The sequence below is a fragment of the Phyllostomus hastatus genome, unplaced genomic scaffold (genome assembly GCF_019186645.2).
Source record: "Phyllostomus hastatus isolate PE091 unplaced genomic scaffold, TTU_PhHast_1.1 phas_contig_65, whole genome shotgun sequence".
Classification (NCBI taxonomy): Eukaryota; Metazoa; Chordata; class Mammalia; order Chiroptera; family Phyllostomidae; genus Phyllostomus; species Phyllostomus hastatus.
Window position 1 is genome coordinate 10129199 of NW_025333932.1, and position 8412 is coordinate 10137610.

The window sequence follows — 8412 nt, forward strand, 5'->3', positions numbered from 1 at the left end:
TTCAATTTCTGATCACTAACTCTTGGTTTTTGGCTTAGATTTCCCCTCAAAAAGCTGTACTTTGTGACATTCAATTTACCAAGACTCCACCGAACAGGCTACGAGTGTTTTTTTGTAGTTTACTTGTATTTCCTCTGTTTTCTTTTTTCCCCCACTGTAATTCTCTCTTCATTGTTCAAGTCCTTAAACCAACAAGTATTTAGAAATACCTGCCATGTGTCAAGTATGGCTCTAGGCATTGGGGATACAACAGTGAGTGAACAAAATGATTCAAAAACTTGTCATGGGAACTTTCAACAGTGTCAGACATGTTTACTGTGTGCTAGTGATCTGTAGTTACTATTTAACCAAATCCTTCCAACAGCCCTAGGAGGAAACTGAGAAGCAAAGAAATTGGCCCCAATCCCACAGGTAGCACTTAGGTATACCACTCTTCAGACAGCTGCTCCAACCAGACCACCCAGCAGCTCTGAACCTAGCAGACCAGAGTCAACCTGCATTGTGGCAGGTGTTTTTAATTGCCTGTCTGTTCCAGCTGACATGTGTGCATCACCTGTCAGGAACTGTGTCTGCTTCTTCCTCACGTACCCGGCACCAGAGGCCAGCCCTGTGGGTTCACCAGAATAATTCATTTAAATGCTTAATTATTGCCCTGGCTGGCGTAGCTCAGTAGATTGAGCGCGGGCTGGGAACCAAAGTGTCCCAGGTTCAATTCCCAGCCAGGGTACATTCCTGGGTTGCAGACCATAACCACCAGCAACCGCACATTGATGTTTTTCTCTCTCTCTCTCCCTCTCTCTCCTTCCCTCCCTAAAAATAAATAAATAAGTAAATAAATGCTTAATTATCATGAATCGGTAAGAGAAAAACAAATTCAGGACTAAATGACTCCAAGACCCCTTCACCCATGTGTTCTGCCACCTCTATGAGGTTCCAAAAGCTAGAAGTGTCCCCTACTGGTGGCTCAAGTGAATTATTTTAGTTATATATCCTCTCCATTTTTTTTTTCGGAGTAAGGGAAGGAATCGGAGTCTAAAATAACAAGATCTGAATCCTTAGAAGATTCAAAATTTTTAACAAATTCTTGCTTACCACCTCCCTTGACTTTTAGAACTAGAGGAGACAGGAACAAGCCAAAGGCACATAAACTCAGGCTGCATGGACTCCCCTGGAAGAGCCATCAGCTTCAGGGTGGAGAGCGGGAATGGACACAGATGAGCAGCCCTTCACTCTTACCTGCCAGCTGTAGATAGAACTTAATGCCTGTGTAAAGGGCCATTTCCATTGTATTATTTTGTGACTTATTTTACAGTAGTTATTTCCTCAGTCATTATATGCACTATGCCACTGCTTGCCACTCACCACAGGTCTTAAGAGCATTAACGCTATCATTCACATCTATGAACCTTTCTCTGTGTGTCTGAATGTCATTAGTGGCTCCCTGGCCTGAGTAACCCATGGCAGATTGGTAAGTATTAAAAGAGTAATCTTGCCATTTTAAGTACTTCTGGCTTGAATCACTGTTTGTTCAGTGTCAGCACAGCCCAAGAATCGCTCAGTAATATGGCAGGATCAGCTTCCAATGCTGGGTAAACAGGGAAAATCACCAGGACTAGGAATATCTCATTCCACCTACCCTTTGGTTTGCATTTTACGGAGGAATTGCCAATGTCTGCTCCTATTACACAAGACGGTAAAACAAACCCCAAAGAAAAAACTGAAAAGAGGTTGTCTCAGGCTAACAGTTATTTACAAACAAGAACGACAACAACCCAAAGGAGTCCTGACTTTCACCATCCACAATCTTTACTAAAATCCCAGGGCGGTTCTTCCTTACTTGGGAAGTCCTTTGTGTCAGGTGTTATAGAAAGGGGAGTTTGCCAGTTGACTCTGCACAGTTCTCTCATTGTTACTCAGATTGTTTTTTCCACAGGGAGATGGGTTTATGGATAATAATCCCCATCTTACTTTAAGAGGTCAAAATACCAGTTTCTGATGTAGTTAAATTGTTCCTAGTTACTATTTTTGGTTTATTTTATACACAACTTCCTCTTAAACCTGTCTTCAGGTGGGTGGACACACACTGTAGGAAGAGCTTCCAAGGAAGAGTTTTATCTCCATGTTCTCCTTCTACCCTTCTGCAATGACCTCTTCTCCTGCAGTGTCCACTGTCACCCCTGTGCAGAACTGTCACCTCTGTGCAGAACTCTCACAGTTGACCCATCCTCCCTCCCTTCCTGAAATCTTGGCACCCTCTAGGCATCTTTACCTGGATTTCCTACTTTTGCTTGAAACTCAGCAAGCCCAAGGTGAACTCATCCCCAACTCTGCTCCTGTCTCTACATGGGTTGGGGATATGCCCCATCTGTTTCTGTTGCTCATAGCCAAGTGGCCTTGCTCTTTCCTTCTTGGACTTAAGTTTTTAACTGCTTCCCTGCTTTCCAAGCACCACTCTCTCTGCAATCAGCTCTTTTTCTTCATGTAGCTGCCGTCAATCACCCTGCTGCCTACCAACCTCAAGAAGTCCATCACCAAATTAGAGACGTCCCAGCCCAGTAGGCATCCAGGCCCCTACAATGTGGTCCTCCTGGTGGCCCTTAGACTGAAGCCCATGACACTGGTGTCCTCACCTTGTTCCCACAATGAGTCCTTTCCTGTCTGCGGGTGCTCGTGCCCACTATTATGTCATTCTGGGGTGCCAGTGCCAATGACATATTTCCCAATTCCATCCATTCCTTCAGGCCTTGAGTTCAACTCACATGCCAATTTCCAGTTCTTCCTAACAGAGATTGTTTTCCTCCAAATCTTTACACACATTGTTGGTCTTCCTCCCATCATACTTGCCTATTTTCCTCTTCTTGATATTATAGTTATTGATTTACACATCTTATTACACACACACACACGTACACACACCTTGCACCCAATGCTGAAGGTGGCCCATAGTTAGGAAAACACAGCAACTTTGGATTCTAACTACTGAGCACATGGTATTGGCAAATTCCCTATCCATCTGGATTCAATCCTCTAAAAGTGAGTGATGCTCAACCTTTTCAAATCCAATTTAATTCTGTTTCTTAAGTTCCAGGTACTCGCAAAGCTCTGGCCTTTGTTATTAACTGTAATTACATGCCTTCCACAGTCCCCAGACCCTGTGATGCCCACCCTAGCTTTATAGTGTCAGGACTCAGAATGGCAGCAGAACTGAAGACCACCATTCCTAGGAGGATCCCTTGGCTTAAAACTGATCTCAGAATTTAGCATAAGTTTGATAAGCATGATGTTGACTTACAGAGCACCAAAATACATTTCCCAGTTATATTCATCAGACTCTAGGGTTTTCAGTTGGACCAAAATGACCCAACTGTTACCCAATTATTATAAAGCTGATCTTGGGGTAGTGACATCTAGCCATGGCTTCTGTTTGAGAAAAGATAGGGCATGTGACAAGTAGATATTCCCAAAGTGAAAGCCCCACAGAGGTGGTGAAGCCTCCCAGCCTCACATCTATTTGTAAGTTGGAGCTGATGTTAGGACGTGTCACCCAATGGCTCAAACTGTGGTCTGGTTGTAGCTTCCTCCTGGGAATGACTAAGGAGAGTGAAACGAGAGAGGAAGTCTGGTTCTCCCAGGCAGGTACATGGACACAGAGCAGACAGTTTCCCGGGCAATAGACTTCCCAGACTCAACCATTCACAGGCATGTTGGCTATGACCCCTCATTGAAACTTAGCAAAAACAATCTATGGGTCCCCTTTACTCCTGGTGATTCTGAGAATCACTCTCTAAAGTGCCCATAAATTAATGCCTTAGTGGGGATTAGCTAGCAAGTGAAGGAAGGCAAAGCAGGGATTAAGGTGGAAAGGTTTAGGACCAAGCACAAAAGCGCACAACAACAGTGGGAAGGTGAAGTACCCTCAAACATCCACATCACTGGTTCAAATTCGAGTCATCCAGCTGATGCATATACCATGAGTCTAATGAAGGACAACAGGAAAAAAAGTTGCTATTTTATTTATTTTTTTTTTTTGAGAGAGGAAGGAGAGAAAGAGATTTGTTGTTTCACTTATTCACTTATTTATGCATTTATTGGTTACTTCTTGAATGTGCCCTGACCAAAGATCAAACCCACTAGGATGATGCTCTAACCAACTGAGCTACCCATCCAGGGTTGCTTTTTGATAGAAAAATTTTAAAAATCATTAACTGATAAACACAAATATTGGATGCTTGCATGACCTCCTCTCCCTCCAGCATGAGTGAGCATGTGCGCACAAATGCATCCACACATGGCTTTCTCCATGTCAGCCAAGTGTGCTGACTCTGCACCATTCGCCAAGAAATTTTTTTTCTCTACGGAGGCTGAGTGTTGTAACTATTTACATACTTGTCTGGCTACCTACTTGTTTCTTGTCATGTTCCAAAAAATATGTTAAATGGCTTATTTGGATATGTAATATGACAAGAATTTAAAGTAAAAGGAAGGTGGGAAAAATACAAACCAAAAATGAAATGACAGAAGTCAGGAAAGGAATTTGAGAGTATAACACAATGATCTATACACCTGTTCCCTGAAAACCATAAATTTGCCCCCTAAGCTTTCCAGTGGCCAAGTTTCCAGTGAAGAGAAACCTAGTCAACTATATAATTCTCATTCTAAGAGAAATTCCCAAACTTTTGTGCACTTGAACCACCTGAAGAGCTTATAAAACTAGCCTCACTCAGGCCCACCAACAGAATTTCAAATTCTGTAGATCAGGGGTTAGATCCTGGAATTTAGAATTTTATCACATTCCCCTTGATTCCCTCAGATAAAAGAAACCAAGTTCTCAGAACAAGAACAGTTATTTTTGGACTTCTGGCCAAGATGGAGGCATAGGTGGTCGCACTGTGCCTCCTCGCACAACCAAAACTAAGGACAACAAGAATGTACAAACAAAAAACAACCGGAACAGAGAGAAATGAACCAAACGGAAGTCTGACTCCCATACATCCAGACTGGTAAGGAGGGGTGGAGTCAAAGGCCTTTGGAGAGGGGTCGAGGGGTACCGGCAGGAAAAATCAATGGCTAGCGGACACAAGTGCACAGGGCTCAGATGGCAGTTGGTGAACCCCAGAAGTGCAGGGACAGCTGACAGACCGGTAGCAGACCCTGCGCGCATTCATGCACAGACAAACTAAGTGAAAACGGGCAGCAACACAGACCGGGCAACCCAGTGACCCAGCACCGGGAAACAAAGCCTAAAGGCCCCGACTGAAAACACCTGTGGGAGTTGAGGCCAGGAGATTCTCTCAGCCTCACAGGAGGCTCCTTGGGGAAACCCACAAAGTCTGAGAAAGTACACAAGCCCACCTGCCCGGGAGCCAGCACCAGAAGGGCCCAATCTGCTTTTGGGAACTGGCAAAGGGGACTGAAATCCTAGAGAGAGCGAAGCGGGCACCATTAGTTCCTCTCGGACCCTGCCCCCACATACAACGTCACAACCCAGCGACTGAGGTGCCCCACCCTGGTGAACACCTAAGGCTCCACCCCTCATACATAACAGGTGTAAAAAAATAAAATTAAATTTAAAAGATGGCTCAAACAGAGTTAAAAGCCCCAGAGCCAGTTTTTTAAGCGACTGAGAAATAGCCAACCTATCAGATGCACAGTTCAAAGCACTGGTGATCAGGATGCTCACAGAATTGGTTGATTTTGGTCACAAATTAGATGAACAAATGCAGAGCACAATAAGAGAAATGAAGAAAAATGCACAGGAAACCAATAGTGATGAAAAGAAAACTGGGGTTCAAATCAATGGAAGGGACCAGAAGGAGGAAATGAACAACCAAACAAAAGAATGAAGAAACAAGAATTCAAAAAAATGAGGAGAGGCTAGGGACCTCCAGGACATCTTGAAACGTTCCAACATCTGAATTATAAGGGTACCAAAAGGGGAAGAAGAAAAACAACAAGTGGAAAAGTTATTTGAACAAATAATAAAGGAGAACTTCCTCAATCTGGCAAGGGAAATAGACTTCCAGGAAGTCCAGGAAGCTCAGAGAGTCCCAAAGAGGTTGGACCCAAGGAGGAACATGCCAAGGCACATCATAATTACATTACCCAAGATAAAAATGAAGGAGAGAATCCTAGAAGCAGCAAGAGATAAGGAGACAGTTATCTACAAAGGAGTTCCCATCAGAATGTCAGCTGATTTCTCAAAAGAGACCTTGCAGGCAAGAAGGGGCTGGAAAGAAGTATTCAAAGTCATGAAAGGCAAGGACCTACATCCAAGATTGCTCTATCCAGCAAAGCTTTCATTTAGAATGGAAGGACAGATAAAGTGCTTCTCAGATAAGGCCAAGTTAAAGGAGTTCATCATCACCAAGCCCTTATTATATGAAATGTTAAAGGGACTTATCTAAGAAAAAGATAAAAAATATGAACACTAAAAAAAGACATCAAACTCACAGTTAGTAACAACAATACCTAAAACAAAAGCAAACTAAGCAAACAAATAGAACGGGAGCAGAACCACAGAAATGGAGATCACATGGAGGGTTAGCAACAGGGAAGTGGGAGGAGGAGAGGGGGGAAAAGATATAGAGAATAAGTAGCATGGACAATAGGTAGAAAAGACAGGGGGAGGACAGGAATACTGTGGGAAATGTAGAAGCTAAAGAACTTATGACACGAACTAAAGGGGGGAATGTGGGTGGGAAGGGGTGGACAGGGTTGAGGGGAGTGAAGGGGGAAAATGGGACAACTGTAATAGCATAATCAATAAACTATATTAAAAAAGAACAGTTATATTTGGTGTTAAGATCATATAGGACTTTTAGGGAGGAAGTAGGGGGAGAGGATTAGAAGGGAGTACATCCTTTTTATGGACATTGATCTTTGTGAAGAAGGCCTGTTTTCAGTGGACACAAGTTATCTAAAGTTGTTAATGTGGAGTTCTCAATACAAGTGAACTTTGTGTGATCGTGTAATGTTTCTTTCATTTCAATTTTGTAGCAAAAGAGACTTAACTTTTACTATATTGTTCACATCTCACATCTTGTCACTTTGAAGCTGAAGTGAATCTGAAATACTTTGAGGGTACTTCCCTCATGTTTTATTTTTAAATAAATCAAGGACTAGATGAGATAGTCTTGTTTTCCTAGGAAAGAGAAAATCTGGGCTGCTTTTAGACAATTTCTTATTTGCCAGTGTGCATAAAGTAACTGCTCTCAAGCCAGGTAGAAAAAGGCATAAGAGGGTACGGCTATTAGGTACTGAGACATCCCTCACCTGTCCATTAACTTTCTGTAGAGGACTTTGTATTTGATGAGAATACAGGAATAGGTAGATTGCCTCTATGGTATGTGCAGACAAGAAGTGATTCTAATGTAATGTGGTAAGTAGTCTGAGTGAGAACATACAGAACACTCAAGGGAGGCAACAAAGCTATCTCTGGTGGCCAGGGAAAGCTTCTTGGAAGATGTTACATGTAAGCTAAAACCTAATATGTAGGTAGAAATTAAACATGAAGGCAGGTTAAATGTGGGTTGGGATGGGCTTCAAAATGGAAGTTGGGAGAGAATATTACAAAATAAACAAAGAAACAAACAAAAAAACCACCCAGCTTGTTGTGAATATCCATTCCTGAGACAGGAGGTATGTTGCTAAAACTGAAAGAAATCCAGCCTGACCTCTGCATGCTGTATGTGGGACTGGTGTGAAAATGTTGAGAGATGAGGAGAGAGCCACATCTTGCATGTTTATAATTATAATCCTTGTTAAAGCTATAGATTAAGAACCCTTGTAATCTACATTAAGTAATTTAGACTAACTCACTATAGCTGGGGAGCCCTTAAGCTGGGCTGTGATCATTTATTTGCATTAAGAAAGATTATTGGAACCCTTAAATCTCTCCAATCATCTCCGAGCATATCTTTCATCATGTGTAAGTTCAGATAAGGGATATGAATTATTTAGCACTTGAAAACCTAAGAGAGTGAAAGACAGAGTGAAATCCATTGCTTCATGGAGTAGCCCAAGCAGCTGCACAGATGAGCCCTGTCGTGGCTGCCCCAGGTATGCCAGCTTGAAGGCACTGGACCAACTGCTGCCACCTGGAAATGAAGGTACTTTGCTGGTGGTGAGATCCTAAATCAATGACTGCATTCATATACGTCTCTCATTTTTTCCCCCTCACATTTATCACCACCATACCTCCATTATCACAGCAACTAGTTTCCAAGAAAAAGGAAAATCAGGTGTATAATACTATCTACACACTCCTGCCTTACAGGGCTGGAGATGCAACCAGATCCCTGAGAAAGGTATGCAGGACATCAGTAAATATTAAGAATGGGTGGATTATTTGGACAGGGATATGGAATCTATTGGTAGAAAGGTGTTCTCAAGTATGTTTATGACAATATTTTT